The sequence below is a fragment of the Camelus bactrianus genome, chromosome 3 (genome assembly GCF_048773025.1).
Source record: "Camelus bactrianus isolate YW-2024 breed Bactrian camel chromosome 3, ASM4877302v1, whole genome shotgun sequence".
Lineage (NCBI taxonomy): Eukaryota > Metazoa > Chordata > Mammalia > Artiodactyla > Camelidae > Camelus > Camelus bactrianus.
Window position 1 is genome coordinate 52,144,670 of NC_133541.1, and position 26,284 is coordinate 52,170,953.

Genomic DNA, 26,284 nt, shown 5'->3' on the forward strand with positions numbered 1-26,284 from the left:
CACACACCCTTTCTGCACCTGACCTGCAGCTGTGGCAGAATGGAAAGAATTCCAGACTGCAGAAGGGATGGTCTTCTTGGAAAATCAGGGCAGAGGGGTAGAGTGGGTGAGGGAGTGCTCTGAAGTACTCGATAGAGACTCGTTTATGCCGAAGTAAGCAAGACAGAGTGGTGCTGCCCCCCCCCCCCACCCCATAGGCACAAAAACTCAGCATCCCACCGTCGTTGCCTCTCTCCATCCCGGTGCACACACACAGCATGCTGGTATTTTTTTTACTCTATCACCACCGGCTCGTGTCAGCAAAATGATTTTAAAAATTAGAGCCCGAGTTGGTGAAACACTACAGAATTAGGACTGGTGGATGGATGGTAAGGATGGAGGCTACAAAGAGAATCAAGTGACGTCCTTCCCTTTCCTTTGAAATGATCCAGCAAGGAAATGATTAGCAGTGATTCATCTGCTGAGCAGTATATTGACCCCAGTCACATTTCCAGGATGGAAACTGAAGAACCAGACCTTAAAAATCAGAAACGCAGAATCTTTTAAGCACCATTGGCCTCGTTTCCTTACTGGCAAAACAGAGGCCAGTGATGCTGGCACACCTTGAAGAAGGATTCTCTAATAATCAGAGTGCCAAGTGACCTAAGAACATGCTAAAGACAAGAGGAAGCAACCAAGTCAGAACAATGATTGTGTCTCATGACCTGCCACGTGCAACAGATGTGAGCCTAAAATTTTGCAGGTAAGTATTATGATGCAGTCATGTTTCCCATGGCATGTGGTGAGATTGTTTGTGTGAACATTATTCACTCACCACGTTTGCTCCTTAGCAATCAGTCATTGTCACTCACTTAATACCACCTTTCCTTTCCACAACTAGGGATGGAATTGGATGCCATGAATTGTGGAAGAGAAGTAGGGAAAAAATGCTGCGATGAGTACAGCTCATTTTCTCCTGGGAGGGATTATTTCTGATTATGAGTTATCACTGCTGGTGGCGCCTGTTTCTTCTCCAGTTACTACCCAATGGCACACAGAAGGTGACAGAATAGACTGCTACAAACCAAGAGGAGGACAGTGACAACGTCTGGAAACTAGAATGAGTCTCACAAACTGTTGAGAAGGAAAGTAGTCAGTCGGTACCCTTGATTTGGAATTAAGTCAGAATTTTGAAAACCTGTGGGCCAAAAGTAGTTTTTCTTTTTACACTAAAACTGAAAACAGTTAAACCACCTAGCAGCCCCACCATGCTACTATCATCAGCTTCTCGTATTAAACTTGAAAATCAAAGACGATGTGCATGTTGGCGCTTTATAAATCCATAGACAGTAGAGCATGAAATTCAAGGTGGATCTCAGCCGGTCCCTCCACATCTGAGGAGACATCTGCTGACGGTGACAACGATGTGCCTGGAAAAAGAGAGGCAAGGCCAGACTGAAGGTGGGAAATGAGCTGTCCAAAGCCTGGAGAGCTCTGGGTTCAGAGCTACTGACGGCAAAGTTCTGCCTTTAAGATGCTGCAGGGCTGGTGCCTCTCTTCAGGGAGAGCCCTGGCCTCCCCGCTCCTCCGTTATCAGCCACCACCTGCAGTCATTCAGACGCATAGGTCCTGGGTGTGCATCAGGCAGCTGAGCTCCTTTCCTAGGGCAGCCACGACGAAGTACCACAGGTTGGGGGCCTTGGATTAGAGAAATGTATTTTCTCACAATTCTGGAATCTAAAAGTCCTTCGAGTGCAAGGTGTTGGCAGGTTTGGTTTCTGAGGCCTCCTTCCTTCACTTGTAGACGGCTGCCTTCCTGCTACGTTCTCTCTCCGTCTGTGCCATCTGTGTCTGAATCTCCTCTTTGTATAAGGACACGAGTGATACTGGATTAGGGCCCACCCTAACAACCCCATTTTAACTTAATTTCCTCTTTAAAGGCCCTCTCTCCAAATACAGTCACATTCTGGGGTACTGGGGGTCAGGGCTTCAACCTATGGATTTTGAGGAGACACAGTTAAGCCCATAACAGCAGCCACCTTTCCAGCCCAGGGCCCTGCACATAGTAGGCGTTCAGTAAATAATTGTTGAATGACCGAATGAAGAGGTGTTAACCCGGAGCTCCATGCTGGGAAGAAAGAGCAGGTATTAGGAACAAAAGTGCGGCGATACTGTGACTGCAACTGGGCCACTCGGGGAAAATAGCAACCTTTTTAAAAAAGAGCTCCATCACTATTTAGCCTGAAGGAAAATAAAGTTCTAGATCAGCTATAAAGACACAAGGAGAAAGGACTTGGATGGTCTCTTTTTAATGGAAGCAAATAAAACCACACTTGCAGGTGGTTTGCAAGATCGCTTCTACCATATACTTTGAGGGGCAGGGTATAGCTCAGTGGTAGAGCATGTGCTTAGCATGCACAAGGTCCTGGGTTCAATCCCCAGCACCTCCATTAGAAATAAGTAAATAAATAAATAAACCTAATTACCGTGTATTATGATTCAAAGCGGATGGAGCAATTAACAGGTGTTCCGAGTTTATAAAATCATTAGGTTGGAAGTGCCTGTAGGTTTTGTTTACTCTAGAGTCCATTTTTTTTTTATGCACTCGTATAAACAGTAAATATCCTATGCCAGATGCAAAACATTTATTAATTTTACATTTCCCTCTTATTTACCAAGTGTTTTAAAAAAAAACCCAGAACACCATGAGAAGTAAGCTAGAAAGATGCATGATGCAGTCCCATTATCCATTCAATGTTCAACGTGGACTCTGAAAAATAGTGTAACCTTATCATTTAAAGCCAATTTGAGTGGCATTTTAATATCCCAGGCTTTGAATAATCGTATTAATACCAGCAGCTGCTTTTATTTGATTAGCAAGATGACTAATTTTCTCACTTTACCACAAATACACTGGAAATAGATTTATCTGGTTCTTAAAACATGCGTTTGTACTGCTCTCTGTCTGATAAGGCAGGGCTTGGACATCACTGCCTCCCTCCGCTGTTGTGAAGCGATGATGGGTGGCTTTGTCACTGACGCACACGGCTGTGCTTCTGTGTGGTGTCAGCGGTGGCACCGAGCCAGACCCGATCGAAGCTTCTGCAGAGCCCAGGGTGTATAAATCTCCCGAGTCTCGCTCAGTCAGCCATACGGCAGCTCAATTCTGTGCCACAATCTTCGTAATGAGATTTTTTCCCCAGTGGTATCGACTTAATGTTAACCCTCAGTGGGCCACTGTGGCCTTTGCTGCACCACTGGAACATTCTATTTGGAGCACTTGGCTTGCAGAGAGACCTTTCAGTTCTCTTCCAAAGTCACTTCCTCCAAGAAGCAGAAATTGGTGTGAAAATAAAATGGTTGGTGACTGTAATTCTTCTTTGTGTTCCCACGCTGCAAAGGTTACCTCCTTGATAAAGAAATGTCAACAGATGCCCAATCTTGGCCCCACTCTCCACTCTGTTATTTTGGCTTTTTGTTTGATCAAATTTGATCAAGAAAAGTCCAAACCTAGGTTAAAAATAAGGTGCCTAACGTGCTATTACTTAACCTGATTTTTGTTTCTTATGTATGTTGCTAACTGAAAACTCTTAATATTTTTAAAAGCTATACTGAAGTCAGCCCATCAGAGAGGCTCTGTCTGAAAGCTTGCTTCTCTTCCCAAGAGTGCTGGTGTAGGATTGTGCCTGTCATTTTACTGTATTTCCTTGGTACTAAATAAGCATCCTGTGGAAACAGCATCCAGACCTCATTAACATTCAGTATTTCTGAACCACTCCTTTCCACTTGTTTCCTTGATGTATTAAATAGATTGTATGGGGGAAAAGGAGCTATTTGTCCACCTGGAAAACCGGCTTCCTTCTTTTTATATGAGCTGTAATGGATTAGGGTCCATCCCTGCCCCACTGAAGGCAGACTCTTCTGCATATGATTGGGGTTGTCTGAGCAGACAGCCTTCCCGGATCCGTATTAGGAGCCTGGGAACTGATGGAGGAGGACCAGGCTACCCTGGCACAGCACTAAAACAGAAAACCGTACCGTCAGGAGCAAAACCCAGTTCTTTGTAGCCAGGTGGGCGCAGCTAAGTCTCCCGTGAAATCTCAGTGGATGTTTTTCTTCCTCTGATCCTGTTTCTTCCTTTATAAAAGCAGAGGCCAAAAGGACTTCTCATTCTCACCCATAAGGAGAGCAGCCATTAGCTTGTGTATCGTAAGAGCTCCTAGGTTATACTCTGAAAACTCCTGAGTCGACCTCACACCCCCTTCCCTGAGGTCCTGTTGTTTACCCTGACCAATTGCATATGATTGCAGCATATGACTCAGCTATAAAATGAGAGAACTTGCCATCTCTGGGGGATTCGGTGGCGTGTTGATGCAGAACTAATTCACTTTAAGTACTTCCGTCTGTATTCTTATGCCACCCACTATGCTGAGAAATGCAGTAGGGTCCCCACACTCGAAGCATCCTGCACAGCAGACTTTGGCATGTAACCGAGTCACCGGGAGGACTTGTTAAAATGCAGGGTGCTGGGTCCCACCGCCAGGGTTTCTGACTCCCACTCCCAGGGCTTCTGACTCCATCGATCTGGGTGGAGCCAGAGAACGTGCACCTCTGTCACGTTCCCAAGTGGTACTCAGGCTGTTGGCTCAGAGACCACACTTTGAGAACCAGTGCTATCCAGTGCTAGAACTAGCCACACACCTGCTCATTATGTTATTGTTAGAGGTTCAGGAGACTAGTGTTTTGAATTTCTTAAGAAGGTTTTCTTATTTCAGGAATTGGTATCACTTGTGTACATGAGTCCTGGTCTTAGCTGTTACACTTGGCTCACTGGTATCAAAAACAGTAATGAAAACAACAGTATCTAACATTGATACAGAATTTTACAGTATACAAAGCATTTTCACTTCCGTTACCTCATTCAAGTCTCCAGACTCACCCAAGGTTGTTGTTTTATGATCATCATCATCATCATTATTGTTATTGAAAACTGAGCTTCAGAAAGAGTGAGTACGTTGTTTAAGGTCAGTGAGGCAGTAGAATTAAGACTGTTACCAGACTAACTCCATAGCCTTTTGCTCTTCATGCTAAGATATGCAAACTCACTGTACAAGGAGGACATATGTTGATAATTGTAAGAAGCTTCACTTCTGGGGGTTGAGGGGTAAGGTGGGCATAGCTCAGTGGTAGAATGCATATTTAGCATGCATAAGATCCTGGGTTCAATCCCCAGTACCTCCATTAAAAAAATAATAATAAAATTAAATTAAAAAAATTTTTAAACTCCACTTCCATGAGCAGTCTTTCCTTAATTTGTTCTACCTGAGAACACACCCTTCTGCTCTGCAAGAGAAGAGCAATGCTCACTAGCGTCCCCAGCTGGTAACCTCTAGATTCGGAATAAGGGGCCCTTCAGAATGTTGGTGTAAGAGGTGAGAAAGTGATTCTAATGAGCAAATAATAAAAATATTTTTGCAGGCAGGTGGTTTCTAATCCTTTGCTTTTAACAAAATTGAAAGATCTAATCAAGTAAGCTGGTAGATGAACAATAGATAACTAAGAAAACTCAAGAGTTTACAGAACTGAATGATACAGCTGTAAGTAGAACTCTCCATTCACATTAATTTATTTACATAAGAATTAGTGATAAACTGTCTCATTTTAGCAATGAGCAATACCCAGGGATACATGAACTAGTTTGGGGAGAAAAAAGCTTCATTTCATGTTACCAAAAGATACATTCCCAACAAAACTTTCTTTTTTTTTAGTTTAAAAATTGGCAAAAACTTAAAAACTAATACATTTTGTTATGTTGATCATATGTGTAATAATTGTAATAAAAGCCAAGTCAATGTTGTGTTTTTTTATCCACTTAAGAGAACTTGCAGCCACAAGATATTATTTGACATTTTAAACTTGGAACGTGTGTTGCAGAAAAGTATAATAGGCTGATCAATAAAATCATAACTGCATGATTCACGCATAACAATATACTTCATTAGGTTAGAATCCTGTGGGAAAAGTGGAGTGGAATTTCAAGTTCAAGGAGAAAGGGGAATCGTGTAAACTTTCCTTTTAATCAAGAGCTTGTCCTTGTGGTTATTAAGTGGCTGGAGACCGTTCCAAATTGCTGTGGTATTTAGATTTCCATTGGCTTTGTTTTTAAGAATGACATCATGGCCTTATTTCACGTTGCCATTATTTACAATATGGCAGAAAATTTACCCTCAGCACCAGATATATCCAGAGCTGTGATGAAAATGTAAATGTCAGTTTAGAAATATGAGAGGGGAATAGTTTCTCAGCCTTTTGGGGATTAGATGATCATAGAGTTTGTTTGATTCCACATCCATCTCTGTTTCCCTGGAAGAGAATGAGTGCAGACAGTGCAGAGTTGAGTGTCTCTGCAACTGCTTTCTTCCTTTCCCCACCACGTCTCCTCTTAGGCCCCCAAAATATTACTGTTCTTAGCATGAGGATTTTAATCCATGTGAAATAAATGTTACTCATTATCACTATGATATTGTGACTCCATAATGAGAAATATTAAAAAAAAAAAAGAAATATATATATGTATTTGGTGTTTGACGCCTTTCAGGCACAGAGTTCTTAAAACCCTTGGAATTTCTTAAGTCATGAGAGTGATCAAGGTGTCTTTTGTTAAGTTAATGAGGAGACTGGACAGCACCTAAGGATGGGTGGGGGCCAGTTGCCAGTACAGCCAACCTTCTGATTAGAACTTTCAATCCTGACGCCCCCTCTCGGGTGGGCAGAGGAGGGAGAGGAGCTGAGGACTGAGTTTAGTCACTAGTAGCCAGTGACTTAATCATGCCTATGTAATGAAGCCCCCTTAAAAACCTAAAAAGGATGTGGTTCGGAGAGTTTCTGGGTTGGTGAACACATGGAGATTTGGGGAGAGTGGCATGTTGGGAGACAGCATGAAAACTGAGCCCTTTGCCCATCCCTGCCCTCTGCATCCCTTCCATCTAGCAGTCCTTGAGTCATGCCTCATTATAAACCGGTCATCTGATAGGTAGAATGTTTCTCTGGGTTCTGTGATATTTGAACCTGAGGAGAGGGTCCTTCAGTCTATAGCCAGTTGCTCAGAAGCACCGGTGACAATCTGGGCTTGGGCTTGGCACCTGAAGTTGGGAGGGGATAGGTGGAGGGCAGTCTTGTGGAACTGAGCCCTTAACTTGTGGAATCTGATGCTGTCTTTTTGTTTTGTTTTTTTTTTTTTTTGAAGGGAGGGAGGATTACATTTATTTTTATTTACTTATTTTTATTTTTTTAACAGAGGTACTGGGGATTGAACCTAGGACCTTGTGCGTGGTAAGCATGCGCTCTACTACTGAGCTATACCCTCCCCCAGCCTGTGGAATCTGATGCTATCTTGAGCCGATAGAACTGAGTTGAATTGTAGAACACACAGATGGTGCTTAAGGCATAACTTAATTTAGAAACAATTATTCCCATTTATTGTAAAAAGGAAAAACTACTTTCTTCCAATGTAAAATGAAAAACTACTGCAGAATATTCTCATTGATTTTTTTTTTTAATCTGGACTGTCTTCCCCATCAGACTCGGCAGGAGGTAGAAATGTAATGCGTCTACAAATCTAGCCAGCCAGCGCAGCAGAGTAACAAACAGTATTAGTTCCTCACTCCTTTTTCTTAAATGCCTGAGGGAGTTGGTGGAAGTGGGCTCTGAGAACCCAGGTGGAGTGAGACCTAACACAAGCGTGCCTGCAAACTCCATACTTAGCTTTACAGTGATCTCACTCTTTCAGTCCTTATGAACTGCCTGTGTTCTACGGAAGTTTTCAGGTACACAAGGTGTTAAATGACAAGTATTCAGCTGAGTGACTTTGAAGATGGAATTGGCTTTACTCAATGATTCATGAGTCGGGCACTAGCCTCTGAGAGAGCTCCGCCGAGCTGCAGAAAAGGGAAGGTTTTTATAGACAGAGAATGGGCAGGAAAGGGACATTTCTGCAAGGAGTGGATAGTTCCAGCTTAGGTCACCCTCCTTTGAGGGACGGAAGGGGTTACCTTGCTAGTGCGACCAGGAAATTCCAGACTGAATGGTTTAGATTACTTTCTTGGGGGAGGTTGAGACTGCAGTTGGGCTTGGTATCAGTGCCACTTAGCACAAGTGACTCCATTTTAGTGCCGTTGTCTCCTCTTTAACAAAGGCATTGTCCGGTGCAGATGTGAATAGTCAGTGTGACATACGCAGATTGCCCCCAGTGTGTTGTGACCCAAGATTCATATTTCAAAACTCTTAGCGAATGAAGCTTCTACTTTTACCAAGACTCTGACTAAATCTCATGGCTTAATTAAATGCTAATAATTGTGCTAAATCCAAAATGTTAATCATGTTTATCTTTGGCTGATGAAACTTGTGGTGATTTGTTTTCCTTTATATTCTGTATTGCTTGAATTTGCCACATAAGCATGTATTATTTTTATAACTAGGAAACAACAAAAGCTATTTCGGGATAAAGGAAAATGATCAAAAGAACCCTTTTGAATCAAGTCCACCCTCTTCCACGTCTTACCAGACAAACGAGGCTCTCAGGGTTGATTTTTATTTGCTTTTATAAGCCCCCCTTCCCACCCAGTGGATTTTAGTTTCTCTACAATTTTTTAGTACTCACTGACAGGAAATGCTCTGCTAACCAGAGATTTTGAGCTTTTCCCTATTCCGTGGAAAGAGGAAAAACAGCGATTCAAGGTAATACTAATAGTCACTCTTAATATGATTCAAGACCATTATTAAATTCTGTGGCTCCCCTCGCTAATTTCTAATAAGGCAAGGTGACAAAAGATTTTTTTTTTTCAGATAAAAGAAAGCTTTTTTCCTGCCAGGAATTGTCAGAACCATAATGCTTTAACTCTGAAGATATGTTTCTAGCTCAATCGTTTCTGTTTAGTCTGTTTTTCCAGATATGGATTCATGAATGTATTCTGCAGTTCTCTGTTGTAATTATATCAAGCAGTTTGGATACCAGACCCGTGGGTCCTAAGAGCATCTTCTCATGTTGTCCATTTCTCCCATGCACTGTCCCTGTCCTCTGCCCCAACATGGTGTTTCTTTCCCTCAGTCTGGGCTTTAGAGTCTTTTTCTCATACTGGTCCCCACAGACTTACACTTCTTTCTTCACTGTGACCCCAGAGTTGCCCTCAGGCCCCACTGTCCCTGCTTGCATCTGCATCCAGGTAGGTAGGCATTCCTCTGCTCTATGAGACCCTGCCTACCTACATCCCAGGTTGTGGGTTGGTTTCAAATAACCCTTCCATCTGCAGCACCACTCCTGTGCCCACGAAAACCAAACACCCGCACCTGGTGAGGTCCATCAGCACCGTCACCCCAGGCTACCCCCAGCCCATTCCCTGGGTTCTTCTGAGCCCTGGGCCACCAGAGGAGAGACTATGTCACTTCAGCCCCCTCAGAGAAACAAAGGAGCCTGTCGGGTTGTTTTTCCTGATCCCTTTTCAAAAACTCAAAACCTGCAAAGAGGTGGGGAAACAGAATATGTGTGGGATCTTATGAAATAGTGAGCAAGGATTTCCATGTTTAACAGTTCTGACCTCCAGCCCTTCAGGGCTCCACCTTGTATCCCAACCCTCATGGAGGCTGCTTTGTGCTTTGGCCCCCCTCGCTGGGTCTCTGGCCCACAGAGCTGGAGGACACCTGCCTTTCCAGTTGATGTATGTATCCCCCCAGGTGGCTACCTTGCCAGGTTGCACTTATGAATGCGGCAGTTGACTTCAAATGCACGTGCCCAAGACCCCTGCAGGAAAGAAAAAGCACAACAGGTTTCGTGGCCCCAGCTGACTGAACTGATGCCAGCTGCCCCTCTGATTTGCAGGTAAAAGCCACCACGGAAGAGGTTTTAGAAGCGCCTTGTCTCTGTGTATCTTGTGAACCCAGAGCGCCCCCCAGTGTCGGTTAGGGTTTATCACAGTTCACTGTTAGTTAAAATAATGCGTTTTAGCTCTGCAATTCACACCAGTCCTGATTTAATGCCAGATGCTTTTCCTTCCTTTGTTGCCTTTGCAAACTCTATCAGAGGGCTCATGAGGTATTTTTTTAAAACCCACTTTGGTTTGCCTTTGTGCACATCGGACTCTGACTGAAGGAGAGCAGTTACCACAGAAATTCGTTTCCCAGCCAGAATCCCGCCCATTCCTAAATATTTTTTTAATCTGCCTCTCTTTTAAAAATGTCATTGTGTCGATCTTTTGAAGACCTTCCTAAAACTAACAAGAACTGGCCAGCTCACATCTTCACTTTGCTCTCAGAAGGCAAAAGCATTTATAAAGCAGACTTGACCAAGTCCCTCCTTGTTACCGGTCTTGTAAGTCTCCAAAATTTCACTTGGACTTCAACCTGCCCCCTGCCAAATGAAAATAACTGCTAGACTTCTGAAAACCTTTAAAAGAAAAAAAAAAAAAAACCAAACTCCCTTAATCTACCTCTGTATCAAAGCACTCGTCCCCTTTGTTTATCCAAGTCAGATGGCAGACTTCATAGCACCCCCACCTCCAGGCATCCGTGCTGTTTAGAAACCTCCACAAGTGTTCTATGGGCACCAAACTTCGAGAGCCACTGAGTTAAGCAAAGAAATCCCTTGCTTTGCCTTCTTATTTATTAATCTTCTTAATGAACATGTAATCTCATTCAATAATCTCATAATTATTGCTGCCTCTGGGGCTAAATATTCTCTATAGCTTGTGTGTGGAGGGGTGGAGTTTGGCACCGAGGGATATGATGGGAGGGGAAGTACTTGCTGAGGTCACAAAAGTCGGACTGCCTGCTCTGTGGCTTGAACCCTTAGGAACTAACTCTGGACTGTGCGTGGTTTGTTAAGCAGGCTGGGGTTTGTATGTGATTCGTCTGGTTGGCTGCTGGGGACCATTCTGGGCAGCCTGGTCACGGTCAGAAGGGCAATAGCCTTAGGAAATCTCCCTTTGGCAAGGAGGAGTGGCCCCAGCTTCCTTAGTCCCCAGGGTTCAGAACTCCCCCTCCAGGAGTTACCTGCATCCAGGAGAGCTTGGCCAACAGAGTGGAAGGAGCTTCAGTATGGAACCTGAGCCCTGCCTGGCCTTTGGTCACCTGTGCTGTGAAGAGCGACAAGAATGTTGTCTGTTCAGATGCAAGCAGTTGACATGGTGCCAAGCCCAAAGCTGTGCAATTTGAATGCTTCCAAGTCAGAGCAGTCACTAGTCTTCTTCCTGGAGCATGTAACCTTGCTGCCACTGCCGTCACCTGGCCACTCTTTGTGAACTGAGGTTATAATTCACATACAAAAAGGTGCAGAATCCTAATTGTACCGTTCAGTGGATTTTGTCGGTTGTATGCATCCATGTTACCACCACCCAAATCAAGATAATAGAACACTTCCATCTCCCCCAAAAGTTTCCTCACGTCCATTTTCAGTCAGTCTCTACACTCCCACCCGAGAAACAACCACTGTTCGGATCTCTGTAGTCCAAGATTCGTTCTGCCCGTTCTTGAACTTTGTAGAAATGAAGTATGGAACCTTCTGGTGTCTTTCAGTCAGCACAATATTTAAAAATTCGTACTGTGTCGTGTGTCTGTAGTTCGTTCCTTTTTATTGTAAAATAGTCTCCTATTATATAGATTCACATCATGTGTTCCTCCAGTCCCCTGAGTTGACTCCTGGTTTATGTAGGATTTTTATGAGGGGAGAGGAGGGATTAATTTTAATTTTCCTGAAGGCTGCTTCCTGGCCATTCTTTTACAAGTATTTTGAGCAGCTTCAGCTCTGAGTACATTTTTATTTCTCTTGGGTAAGTACCCAGGAGCAGGATTTCTGGATCACATGGTAGATGTATGTTTAACTTTATAAGAAACTGCCGGTTCGCTAAAGTTGCACCATTTTACACTCCCACCAGTTACGTCTGAAAGTTCTGGTTGTCCCACATCCTGGCCAACACGAGGTGGGCATGGAGTGGGTGTGGAATGGTATCTCGTGGTTTTAATTTGCATCACCCTGAAAATGGATGAGTTTGAACAATGGTAATTCGGTGTTAAGGCAGATTTTTTAAATCTTCACTTTTTAAGTCTACAAAGGGGGATGTAGCCATGTCCCAGTGGAGCCTAAGCTGAGTGTATTATCTGAGCACATCTGAAAGGTGGTCATTGTCATGAGGACTCTGATTGCTTACAGGAGGGAAGTCACCTGGGATGGAAGGAGATTGAGGAAAAGAGCACCAGAGAGATGAGCCTGGCCCAGGGGCCAGTCACAGGAGAGAGGGACCATGGGAGGTAATGCTGTTCCCTCCAGTTTTAGCTCATCCTTCTTTAGTACAAACATCAGTGAGAAAGAACTGCAAGTAAACTAAAACAGAGGTTCTTTGAAGGGATTGTTTGACCCTAATGGAGCTCAAGTTAGGGAAGAGGGAACCTTGACACTATTTATTCAGCAGGTAGACACTAATGGGCAAATTCTAGAAACGATGGGGAGGGAGGAAAGGTTGAGGCTGCAGGAAAGCATTTGATTGTTGCTGTGGTTTTACTGAGCCATCCTCTGGAGACTGGATAATTAGCCAGCAGGGTCAGGGAAGAGATCTTGCAGGAGGGAAGGAGAGGTGAGTGGTTGTGGCTGGTGGGTGGGAGTGCTGAGGGAAGGCAGTGACTTTGGTGACCATGACATCATGGAACACCATGATGGACAGGAACGGAGAGGTGGACCCCAAGAGGCAGGAGCTGCGTGGGACCCAAAGAGAATACAAGCTTCCCAAAGGTCTGAGTGCAGGTCTTTGGAAACCAGTGTGTGCCCCTCCCACTGAGCGGCCCCGACTCTGTGGCAGTTACCTTGTCGGGGCGTGTGGTTGAAGCCAGGTGCTTTTACTAAGGATGCTGTTTCCCCATTCCTGAGGATTAGCAGGGAATTTTAAGAGCAAACTTTCCCACCCTAAGAAACAAGAATACAAATGCTATAGGAAATAGATGGTTATTACCTTTTCTTTTTGTGGTAATAACCATTTATAAGCTGTGGGTGTTATCAGAAAGCCTTTGATGAGAAATACTACTCTCTAGCAAACCCCAGGGAAAGAGCATTTCTTTGTTCTTCTTATCATATGCCACCTTTACTTGTTCTTTAGGGTGCGTTTGAAAGTCTATAAGGAGAAAAATGACAACTCCTGTTGATCAATTTTATAGCAAAAAAATCAAAAGAGCTTATAAATTAATAACAAAAAACTAACACAAAAACAAAATGCATTCATACAGGCCTGAAATCTAAAGTCTTCTAAAGTCTGTTTCCGAACCTCTGTTTGAAAACAAGCTTTAAAATACCCTTCTTGGCTCTACTAACTTTGAGTACTTGTGGCATAAACAGGCGCAGTGACTCGTTTACGGCAGGATCCCATCCTGGGCACTGTTGCCCTTTGCGGGTGGAGGAGCTGTCCTGTGCGCTGTGAACATCCCTGGCCTCTGTCCACTAGGTGCCAGCAGTAACCCTCCTCCCCCAGGCAGACGGTGATCAAAAAGATATCCACTCACAGGCAGAGAAAAAAAAACTCATGGTTACCAGGGGGGGAAAGGGAAGAAGGAGGAATAAATTGGGAGTTTGGGATTGGCAGATACAAACTACTATACTATGTACAGAATTGATAAACAACAAGGTCCTATTGTATAGCACAGGAAACCCTGTTCAATGGCTTGTAGCAGCCTGTAATGAAAAATATATATATATAACTGAATCACTATGCTGTACACCCGAAACTAACACAACATTGTAAATCAACTATACTTCAATTTAAAAAAAAGTTTTTAAAAAGTCTCCAGACATTGCCAAACATCTCCTGAAGTATGATTACCAGATTTAGCAAGTAGGAATGCAAATAGGGTGCCTAGATAAATATGAATTTCAGACAACAACAAATAATTTTTAGTATAAGTATGTCCCAAATATTGTTGTGGGACATACTTATAGAAAAAAAAATTTAGATCAAATTTGACTGGTGACCTGTGTCTTATCTGGCCACCCTGGGTGGGCTGGGGTGGGCGGGCCATAGCAGGGAAAGCAGGATTGTTGGTGTATTAATAAACAAAATGATGTACGTTGGTACTCAAAGCTTCCATCCTTCATCACAGCTATAACCGGAGTGGGTGTGCTGTCATTAGAAGAGAGAGTCCACGTGTGAGTCTGTATGTGCTGGAGCTTGCATTCCGGTCACAGCTGGCTTGATAGCCGCTCTGCTGGGGCGGCAGTCTGCTTGTGCTCCCAGTGCTTTGTCACTGCGGCGCCCTGTCTTATTACATCATTTCTCCCAAGCAGCAGCCAGAGAAGGTGATGTTGAATGAAAAACTGCTGCATTCACCCCAGACTCAGTCACTCTGCGTTTGATTTCTCTGGCGCCATAGCCCTAGACAGCCTTTCCCTGCGATGCACCAGGACCAATCATTTCCACAGTCGGTAGCAGCGAGGAACTTCTTTTTGGGGCCAAGATTAATGACCCAAGCAGTCAGCCTTTCCAGGGAGCAAAGGTGAAATTTAACTCTGGGTGGATGCCTGACATTTTGAAACAAAGGCGAAGGGTATGGGGGGCGGTGAGGAGAAACAGTATTTGTCTGTCTCATGCAGGGTCATCAATCACGGATGGGCAAGACTAAATTGGGTTTCTGCCAGCAGTTGACTGATGTGGGTTCCTATGGTTTATCTTCAAATAAGCTGTATGAAACCTGCTTTAAAGATGTGCTGTAAGAAGGGACCCTTTGCGTTACATATTAGCTTATTAACTCTTGAGAGTTTTATTTTTCCGAAAGGAAGTCTGGTATGTGTCAAGGAGGTATTAAGTTTGTCCTCAAGAAAATACACTCATTGCTCTAAGGGAAAGGCCCCTTTCCAACTGGCTGTTGACAGGTTATAACATTAGAAACTGGGGGAAATGGAGAGATATTGGTCAAAGTGTACAAGTTTTCAGTTATAAGATGTTCTGGGGCTCTATGTGTGTCATAGTGACAATAGATAATAATTCTGTATTGTATACTTGAAATTTGCTGAGAGTAGATCTTAAGTGTTTACACTACACCCCAAAAAAAGTGACATGAGGTATATGTGTATTAACTTAATTATGTTAATCATTTCACAAGCTATACGTATATCAAATCATCACATTGTACACCTTAAACATATACATATTTTATCTGTCCATCATACCTCAATAAAGCTGGAAAAAACAGAAATGGACCATACCCTGTATTGTAAAGCAGTTCCAACATATTTCAAAAAACTACCAAGCATGAGCTCTTACTGCAAGGAAAGTAAGCTAGAAATCAGTTACCAAAACAAAACAAAATTCCATATATTTGGAAATTAGGAAATATAATAAATAAGTTTCAAAAAACTCACTTTGGAAGGTAGTTCGGCAAACTCTGATTTTAAAGGAATCCAAGGACAAGTTCTTTACTGATTAATTGAGTAAGCATTTGTTGAGTGACTAGTCTTTACCACGTTTTATACTAAAGATGAATAAGACATGGTCTCTGCCCTCCAGGAACAGACTTGCTGATGAATGATCACTCTCTACTGTGGCTTTTCTCAGTGTCAGGCATTGTGCAAAGGGCTGTGGGAATTCAGTGGATCCCAGGATAGATCAGTGGGGGAAGTGAATACCTTTTCATCTGTCTGGAAGAATTTATAGAAGATGTTCCTCTGTACTTGGTTAATAGAAGACTGAAGTTTAGGAGTTGTCCAAATTGACAAGGGGAGGGAGGGGTAAAGATGCAAGGATATTACCCATCAGGTAGCAGAGGGTGCAAGGAGGGATTTCTGAGGAATGAGTCTGGAGAGATGGGCAGAAGCCAGGTCTTGGGGGGCCCTGTGGCCATACGAAAAAATCTGGACTTTATTCTGAAGGGCCAGTGGAGAACCACTGAAAGATTTTAAGCAAGTGAGTGATGTGATCCGATTTTTCTCATGGAAAGATCTCTTGAAGGTCCGTGGAAGATAGACTAGACTGGGCAGGTTGGAAACTATTAAAAAGAGGTGGTATTCAGATAACAAATGTTGGTGAGGATGTGGAGATTAGGGAAACCCTTGTATGCTGTTGGTGGGAATGTAAGTTGGTGCAGCCACTACGGAAAACAGTATGGAGGTTTCTCAGAAAACTAAAAATAGAACTACCTTATGACCAAGCAATTCCACTCCTGGGTATATATCCAAAAAATAAAACAAGGAAAACAACACAACTAATTTGAAAAGATACATGCACCCCAATGTTCGTAGCAGTACTGTATATAATAGCTAAGACATGGAAGCAACCTATGTGTCCATCAATAGGTGATGGATACTGAAGATGTGTGTGTGTGTGTGTGTGTATACACACACACATATACATATACATATATATACCATATACAATGGACTACTACTCAGTCATAAAAAAAGAATGAAATTTTGCCATTTGCAACAACATGGATGACTCAGAGGACATTATCCTTAGTGAAGTACATCAGAGAAAGACAGATACTGTATTATATCACTTATATGTTGAGTCTAAAAAAATAGAACAAATTGGTGAATATAACAAAACAGAATCAGACTCACAGGTACAGAGAACAAACTAGTGGTTACCAGTGGGGAGATGGAAGGGGGGAGGGGCAAGATGGGATAATGGATTGTTAGATACAAACCACTATTTATAAAATAAATAAGCTACAGGGATACATTGTACAGTACAGGGAATGTAGCCAGTATTTTATAATAATTATAAATGGAGTAGAACCTTTAAAAATTGTGATTCACTATGCTGTACACCTGAAACCTATGTAATATTGTACATCAACTACACCTAATAAAAAATTAATACACAGTGTTCGCAAAGGAAAAAAGAGAGAGGTGGTATTAAAATTATTTAACCACAGGGTTTGGCCAGTCGGAGGGGAGGAAAGCAGAGCGCCTGGAGCTAGGTCCTGAGCCCATGCTGGGCCAGGGCACACCCTTCTGTGGCCGGACCATGGAGAGATCCAAGGCTCAGGATGCAGGGCAGTAACCATGACACGCACACTCCAGTACTGTATTAGTGTGTGCCAGCTGCAAACCAGCCCTATTAGGGTGACCCAGCTGAGGAATAAGGGCCTGGACTAAAGCAATGATGGAGAGAAAGGAACAAGTTTGGGAGAAATTCAGCAAACAGAATCGTATTTCTCAGTGACTGACTGGACACAGGGAGGGAGGAGAGTAGAGGCTGGCTCCCTGCTTCTGGTCTGGAAGGTCAACGAAGGAAGGTTGAGCGTCTCCACTTGGGCTGGGGCCTCTCAGGAAGCATCCGATGACAGTCAATGTCAGGGACTGGAGATGATCAGAAGGCTGTTCTCTGAGCAGAGTTAAATTGGATTTCCATGAGCAGTATCTGGCTATGGGGCTAATAGCTTTGACCTCTCCAGAGTCAGATTTCCATCCACTGTACCTGGGAGCAGAGTGTGATGTTCCCTTCCTTGAGCTCCCAGGTCATTGTGGTCACATCTATTTCCCAGCCCATTAGAACAGAATTTCTTTGACATAAACAACAGAACTCTAAGGGCCATCTTGAGCCTGCATCATGAGTTAAGCAGCTGTTTCACTTGTCAAATGTTATTTGTTCTGGATCAGAAGCTACAAGGCAAGAAATGGGGCTGGAAAAACAGGAACAGGTAGAGAGGTCAACAGTTAGAGGAGACATACGAGCGTGACCTTTGGCATCAGCAACAAAGAACTCTCAGGCTGACCTCTGTTGTCCTAACACGAAATATTATGGCCCCTTCTTTATCCCCCCCCTGAGGAGAAAGACTTTGACCCAAGAATGGATTCCATTAGCCTTTTTGTCCTCTCATTAAAACTCTGGGAATGGAGAGAGTTTTTGTTGACCACAAGCAAGCTGTTGCAGCCACTGTGTGCAAAGAACAAATAGAAATCTTGATTTCAAAGAGAATAGGGACCATGAGGTTGTATGGAGCACTGTTTAGGAAACAAACAAAGTATTTTAAGGACAGCTGACTGATTTGCTAATACGGAGAAGAATCATTTTACTGCAAGTCCTCTACCAACATTTGAGTACTTATGTCAGTGCACACTGTGGTTTACAAGTTTGTTTTGTTTGGTTCAATTTTGAAAGTGTTCCATTTCTTACCATGGGTCTATATACTCAAGGGAGATTTTCCTGTGCCTTCATCTGGTCCAAGCACAAGATCTTAGATTCAGAGAGACCCTTAGCCCTGGAACGGGCTTTAGAGTCTGTCCAACTTTCTACCTAACATGAGCATTCCCAATATTTATTTTTGTTTGCTTTTCAGTTTCTTAAGACTATGCCTGTTCACAAGGTGAACATAGTGAGTTATCATTATTTATTCATAGATACCAGTTTATGCAAGAGTTTATATGTTAATATAAGTCTGCAAACATATACAGCTCATTTTAAATAAATATGTGAGTAAAATAGAGAAGGAAAGTTAGTGTGTGCCTATAAATGCTATATGATAATAAATATATTCAATGTGTATTTATAGAGTAATGAGCTGTCTTTATATGCATTTATGATATAAGCTTCATTTGTGTATGGTCAAAATTTGACTATGCTAAAGGCTATTGTGGTATATATTTACATAAAAATCTTAGTTAAAATTTTAATTGACCTACATTATCATAATACTAATACTATATTATTGTCTGTCTACAAAAGAGAATTCCAAAAGACCTTTGTTTAAAACACACACATGTACACACATTTTATGTCATCAGCTTCTTTCAAACCCTTGGACTCAATACTTTTCTCACTAAAGCTTGGAAAGGACCATGCTTGAATGAGTCGTAGATGCTTTTACCAGTAACTCTTTCTGGGAAGTTCTTCTTCTTTCTTTTCATATTTGAAGAACTCACAGCAGATATACCCTGAAAAATAAGCCCATGAATTTCTGCATTTCAAAAGCCACCAGGAAGTTTGCTTCTTCAAAAGCGTGATGAGGATGGCAAGTCAGACTTGGGAACCAGAGGCATAATGTGACTTCCTTCTGCGCTTGACTGCTGGCTCTGTGCATCCCAAATGGTAGGACCAGGGCTTGAAAACAGAAACAGAGAAAGTAGCAAGAAAGGTCAGCTTCTTGCCTGGGCCTGCTCTTAGAGACAGATGGCCGCCGCCGTTAGTTGGACCCTCTCCCCGGGCCGTATAACTCCAGCTGAATTGGTTCTCACTTCTTGAGGGAGGGATTATGTGCTACAGAACTGTGTGTGTGTGTGTGTGATTGCTTTGTGTATCACTGTTGGCAATAGCGCTCATGCCGTCACAGCTCAAGCTGCAATGGCCTTGGCCTGAGAAGCCAAAATCAGAATCTGACCAGAGTTACAGATTTAAAGATAAGAGGTCTGTGAGTGTCATTTTCCTTCCCACCCAGAGATGCCAGGGCCCTTTTGCACTGCTCTCCGTAAATGAACCCTGTAGTGTCAATGCTTAGATTTGCCTCAATTGGAATGAATAACACTAGTTTAGTTCTGAAAGTCATATACGTGCTGAATAGTGTCAACATCACCATGCTAGTTCCTTATCGTCTCTCTTTTCCCACCAGACCTTACAGTTCAGAAAAAGCAAAGGCGTTCAGCTGTTTGAAAAAGTTTTTCCCCCTCTTTGAGTAAAAAGTGATACAAAGCTCAAAAATTAAAGAAGTAATGCCGAAGTGAAAGTCTGCTGACAGCTCCTCCTCCCACCTTGAGTAGCCATGTAAACCAGTTGCGTGTCTGTTTCTCCCTCTTGCTTTCTAGATGTGGATGATACAGTTTATATGTGTATAAAAATGAAACCACTGCTGTGTACACTGTTTGGGGAAGTGTTTTTTTTTTTCCCCCCCCTCACTGAGCAGTATAACTTGGAAAGTTTCCAAATCAGTTCAGAAAAATCTCTGGTTATTATATGGTCTTGCACTACATGGCTGCACCATAGTTTATTTAACTATTCCCCTCATTCTCACCTCCCCCCCCCACTTTTTTTTAACAAATGAGAAGAAGGTGAAAAATCTCTGCTGATATCAGCCACAGGGACTGTCTAGCTGCATCTGGTTAAATCTTACAGAGTCACAGCTGATATAGGTGCACGACACCCTGAGTTTCTAGCTGAGGATTAACATTTCATGCTGATTAGACAGTGTTTGTATTTTAAACCAAGTTGAGGGGGTAAAGTTTTATTTCTGTAGGAAGAAAGTCAGAAAGTCGTCTGGTCATTGTTCCCATCCTAAGCCCGTTGGCCACTTGAGAAAATGGATTTTGAGTTGCTTTTCCAAAGAGAATTTAATTGGCTCTGTGCCTGGCGAGTGAAGGCCACCGACAGATAGATATAGGTGACTTACTTCTTACCTATTGAAAACTGATCTCACCTATAATTTATTTTTTATTAATATTAATTAATTAATACTAATGTGTTAGAATATTGGATCTGTGTCTTGCACCTAAAATCTGTCTTCTTACCAAAGATTGTGTGATTGTTAATAATCACATAACTAACAACCAAATACAGATCAGTAGAGTAGGTGCTAATTCAGCAGCACTTCAGGGACAGAGCCCAGAAAAGAACATGAAAGCAGCATTCTTCTACACACATCCCACACTTCTGCCTTGGCACCTTGAGAGACTGCAGCTAGTCAGGCAGCTGGGGAGGCAGCTGGTTTCCGCAGTCACAGAGCACATGAGCTTGAGCCTAGTGAATGGCCTTGATTATCATGCAGGACACACAACGCTCTTATTAGCGCCCGGCTGATTAGCGTGATGCAGTAACTGCTTTCGGTGATGCCTTAATTGAGGTCCTTCCTTGCATGGAATTTACATTATATATAGATAAATCGCTCAGTATGACATTTTTATGGGTACTTTAAACAAAGTCAAAAGGACAATAGAACCACATCTATGCAGGAATCTTTTTTTTTTTCTAAGACAAAAAAGGCATGGTGCCAAAATAAAGAGCTCAGTTAAGAGAATCCATTTTACTAAGTGCAGATGAGTATCTTACAGCAACAGCCGCTTTCCCAGTTGCTTGTGGCTTGTATCACCTTCTAGTCCTTCACTTCCTGCTGTCTCCATACTTGCAGACTTGTGGTTTGGGTTTGGTGTCACTCTCGTATTCAAATTTAAGCCATCTTGAAATGGAGCCAGGGAGGGGTCCCAAGAATTCATGGCTGAGTAGTTATGACAGTCAGTGTTTCACTCCTTCATTCTTTCATTCACTTTTAATCCAGATAATGGGGTATTTTCATTTTACAAAGCATCTGCAGGGCCATTTCTCAAGATCCTCACTGTGCCTATCCCTCATTCAGGCCACAGGATATCATCCATCAGCCTCCCCGACCCCGACCCCCAGGGCATATCCGTGCAAGGGAACTCCTTTTCTCAGACTCCCTCCTACCTCTAGGGCTCTCCTCTTTCCCTCTCCTCCGGTCAGATGGTTGTACTACAGCAGGAAAAGGTTGGGGATCAGGCATGGCACAGTCAGTCCTGGCTGATCTCCTCTACTTCTTAAGTACTGATTTCAATTGTAACTTGAGTGTTAGAAATGTAAGAATTCACTCTCTTTGTTCATGGGCCCAAATCAGACAAGAAATCTGGCTACAGCTCTTGAAAGAAGACTCCCTGGGGTAGACATCTCTGCCACTGCTCTGCTCCGTTTCTTTAGAACCTGTTCTAGCATGAGTCATACTGTTCATTGTGTATGGTAACAAATCTGCCTCTTCTCTGGACTCTGACTCCTTGAGGGCAGAGAATAAATCTTATCAGCCTGCATATCACAGCATTGTGACTGGCAATGAAAAGTATGAATGAATGAACAGAAAGTAAATCAAGATATCACTAGGTGTGAGGGAAGTGCGAATTAAAACCATGATGGGCAAAATTTAACCAAAAAAAAAATTGACCAAAAAATGATGGGAAGGGGTGAAGTAGCTAGAACGCTCATACACTACTGATAGGAAGGCAAAATGGTACAGCCACTGTGGAAAATAGTTTGGCAATTTCTTATAAAGCTAAACATATACTTAGTATATGACTCAATTCACCCACTCCTAGGTATTTGCCCAAGAGAGAAAGGGACAACTTTGGGACACAAAAATACCTGTCTGAAATATTGATAAAAGCTTTACTTATAATCCCCTAAAAGTGGAAAAATTCCAACTGTCCTTCAGCTGATGAGTGGTAACAAACATATCTATCCACATGATGGAATACTACTCAGCAATGAAAAGGAACCCACTGTTGATATGTGTAACAGTCTGCATGAGTGTTTTATACTAAGTGTGGAAAGCCAGAATTTAAAACTGTGTACAGTACGAATCCATTTATATGATGTTGGGGAAAAGGCAAAACTGTGGGACAGAGAACATACCAGTGGTTGCCAGGGGTTAGGAATGGAGGAAGAGTTAACTCCAAAGGGGCAGAAGAAAGGGATGTTTTGGGGAGATGGAACAATCTGTATCCTGATTATGATGGTGGTTACGTGACTGTATGCATTTATCAACCTCAAAGAACAATGCAAGTTAAAAAATAATAAATTTTATTGTATACAAGTTTTATTTGAAAAAGTAGATCAAAGTTGTTTTGCTGTTTAGTGTGAATTCAGGGGGAAAAAAGTCAAAAGAAAACCTGAGTAACTAATGTCTTAGTAGCCTGCAGTGATTCTGCACATGTTCATGAACATGTAAACACATAAAGGAGTGTGCGTGTGTGTGTGTGTGTGTGTGTGTGTGTGTGTGTACACATTCATTTAACAAACATTTAAAGAGCACTTGCCATGGACCAGGACTTGCTATAGGCACTGGGGGGTGTACTTGTAAGTAACAAAAACAGTGTTCCTGCTCTCATGGTGGGGAGAGGGACAGATCGTAAATTTGAAAAAAATCAATGAACACACAGCTTTAGTTAGCGATGAGTGCTATGGTGACAATAAAACGGGCCTTGGTGATACGAGTGGGATTGGGTATTCAGCCCTCTATGAGGTGATTACCTTAAACTGAGACATGGAAGGTGTGAAGGAAGCATTCATGTGTGCAGATGCTCACACAGAGCAGGCCGGGCAGGGAAAACATCAAACGCAAGACTCCGAGGGGACTTCATGGAGAAAAAGAGGTACTAAAAAAGCCCTCTCACTTCAGAACCCATAGAAATGTTGGATCAAGTCTACCACCATCCTCTCAGTGCATGACTAGACTTCCTAGGAAATAAGGCAGAGCCCTTAAGATGAAATTAAGCTTCGTATATTCAGAGAATTGGCAGCAGGTCGGTGTGATGGACCAAGTGAGCGAGGGGACCTGCAGAAGACGAGCTCAGAAACCTAGGTGGGCATCAGTTTCTGTTGGCTCTAGAGGTGTGAAAACACGCACACGCACACGCGCACACGCACACGCACACGCGCACACGCACACACACACACACAGCAAGGGACCAGAAGGCAGACTTCATGGCTAATAAAGTAGAGAAGGACTTGAACAGCAATGAGCAGGCTGAACTTCAGCTGCTGTGGACAGAAGAATCTACACCTGAAGAAACTACATTCTAGGCTGAGAGCTGGACTCTGGACCAGCTTCTTCTCTTCTGAGTGTAGCTGGTCATGATCATTTCCTCTATAGGCTGAAAACTGCTAAATGGAATGACATTGCTGTTGGTGTCTCTCCCACTGATGTGATACTCAGGAGCAGTGAGAATGAAGGGTAATCTTTCTAAGACCTGCTGTCAGGAAGCCTGAAGTCCTTGGAGAGGCACCTGGAGAAGTCCAAGCAAAAGCAGGGAGCCTGAGCTTTCATAGAGAAGAGAGCTAAGATTCTCCAATGTAATGTATGTTGATCCAGTTAATGGCAGCACTCTAACTACAAAGAGAAGTGCGTTGCTTTCCTATCGCTGCTATGACAAATCACCACAAACTTACTGGTTTTAAGCAACACAAGTTTATTATCTTATGATTCTGGAGGTCAGAAGTCTGAATGGGTTGGCAGGGCTTCTGGAGGCTCCTTTTGGAAGCTCGAGGGCAGTTACATGTCCTTGCCTTTCCCAGCTTCTACAAACCATCGACATTCCTTGGCTTGTGGCCCCTTCCTCTATCCTCAAAACCGTGCTGTAACATCGTCAAAACTCTCTCCAGTCTGACGTCTGCTCCCCTCATCACATCTTCTCCTCTCACTCTGACTCCCCTGCCTCTCTCTTGCCCTTATAAAGACCTGTGTACTTAGGTTGGGCCCAGCCATATAATATGGGATAATAACTTTGTCTCAGGATCCTTATGTAAATCATACCTGCAAAATATGTTAGCCGTGTAAGGTAACATAATCACAGGTTCTGGGTGTTAGGAGAGGACATCTTTGGGGAGGGCGGTGGGGGCATTATCCTGTCTACCACAAGAAGGTTCCTGCTCCACCCACTAGTGTGACTTTCTCCTTGAGTAAATAACTTACCCTATTTTTTAAATAAAACTGCATCTTCTGGCTGCAATTATTTTAATTGCAGAGGCACCAGAAAGCTTTTCTCTTTCGTCTTCACTCTTTCCTCATGGACCGTGCTATAGCCTGGAATTTAAAACATTACCTTTGCTGAACTCAGCCATCCAAAGCTTTTTCGTTTTCATGCAGTATATAAAAGAATAGGATATAGAGCGTTCAAAAAAAAAGTCCTTTCTATGAAGCTCTAAGATCAAATACGAAGTGAACAAGGTGTGTTTTTTTCCTGTTCCATCAGAATTTCTTCTGTGTTTTAGATATTTGAGACGTTTGAACTTCTGCTACATAAAACATTGAGAGTAGACATCCCCTTGTAGATTTATGATGTAGTTAATTTAGTAATCCACATAATCCTTATGTATTAAATTCCCAGAAAATGTTTATTAATCTAAGACTGATGTAGCATGTCATTGGTGTTTACCCCATTCATCAACAAATTCTGTTTGAATGTAAGCATAGACATGAGGACATGTGTGGTGGAAGCTTCTGCCTCAAATCCTGGTGGGGAAGAGCCTGGTATATAACTTCAGCTGGGCAGCCTTGAGGAACTCATGTGACCTCCAGAATCTCACTTGACTCCTGAGTGAACAGAGAAGAATTACACCACTCTCCCGGGCATGAAACACAGACTATCTGATTTCTGCTCACAGCAGCCTTCTAAATACCAAGCATTGCAAAAAAAAAAAAAAAAAAATAGAATTTTGCCTCACATAATTCATCTTTGCCTCTATAAATCTCTCTGTTTTCAATTAGATTTGATATGCTTCATTATTTCTCATTTAGAATCATGGTTGGCTCTTGCTTTCCACAATTTTAAATCCATTCAAATATTGGTTTCCTTTTAGTTCTTGAAGAGATGAGATTTCTGTTGGTATCCTATTAGGCTTGTTTTTATTATTTTATAGTCAAATACTATTTAGAAATTTAAAATTCTCTTGATCTAGTGTATGACACATGCGCATGGAAAGGTTGGCACATGCCAGTTCTTAATAATCGTGCTGGTCAGTGTGCCAGCAGGAAACCAATGACACCCTCAGAGAGGGGTCATGGAAAAGAGTTCGGAATAATAAAGCACCTTGGGGCTAGTAGCAGAAGGGCGTCCTGTACCCCCTTTTTTTTTTAATTGAAGTATAATTGATTTATAATGTCGTGTTAGTTTGTGGTGTACAGCATAGTGGTTCAGTTATACATGTATATATTCCTTTCCATATTCTTTTTCATTATACGTTATTACCAGCTATTGAATCAGAGTGAACCAAAGTTAACACAGAATTTAAGGGTAATTTACAGATAGCATTTCTAAAATATTTTGAATATTAGATCAGTAGGTGGTTTGCAGTAGCTCAGACACTTTTCATGTCTGGAAACTATGAATATGGGAAAAAGGCTTAAGACCAGTGTCTGCACGTGACAAGCATTGTAAGCTTTGATCTCACGGGTAATTGTTTTTACCTATAGCTGAAAAGTTTGAATTAGTTCAGTAGCTGGAGTTCTGCTTTTCAGAGATCTTACAGTGGAACCAGGACCCACTGTTCTGAGGGAACGCTTGCTATTACATTGTATCTGTTTGGTCCTTAATACAGTTTAAATTTGGACAGATTTATTCTTGTTAAGGCATAAGTGTCAACATGTAAACTTGTTTTGATGAAAGAATTTTTCTATCCAAAAAAAAAGTTCCTTGCACTATTTATGCCTCAGAGGGTGAGAGCAGAGAGGGATTTCCAGAAACTGACAAGAACTGTGGTTTCGGGAGAAGGTGCCAGGGGATGAGCACACCCACTGTCACACCTCCGTGCAGCTGGGCACAGCAGGGAGGGAAGCAAGGGGAATAAAT

At 42.5% G+C, this 26,284-nt stretch overlaps 1 protein-coding gene across 1 annotated transcript in view; it reads left to right on the forward strand.

Moving 5' to 3' along the window:
* SV2C (synaptic vesicle glycoprotein 2C) overlaps positions 1-26,284 on the forward strand; it is a 190,080-nt gene that overhangs the window by 130,728 nt on the left and 33,068 nt on the right. The window lies entirely within an intron of this gene.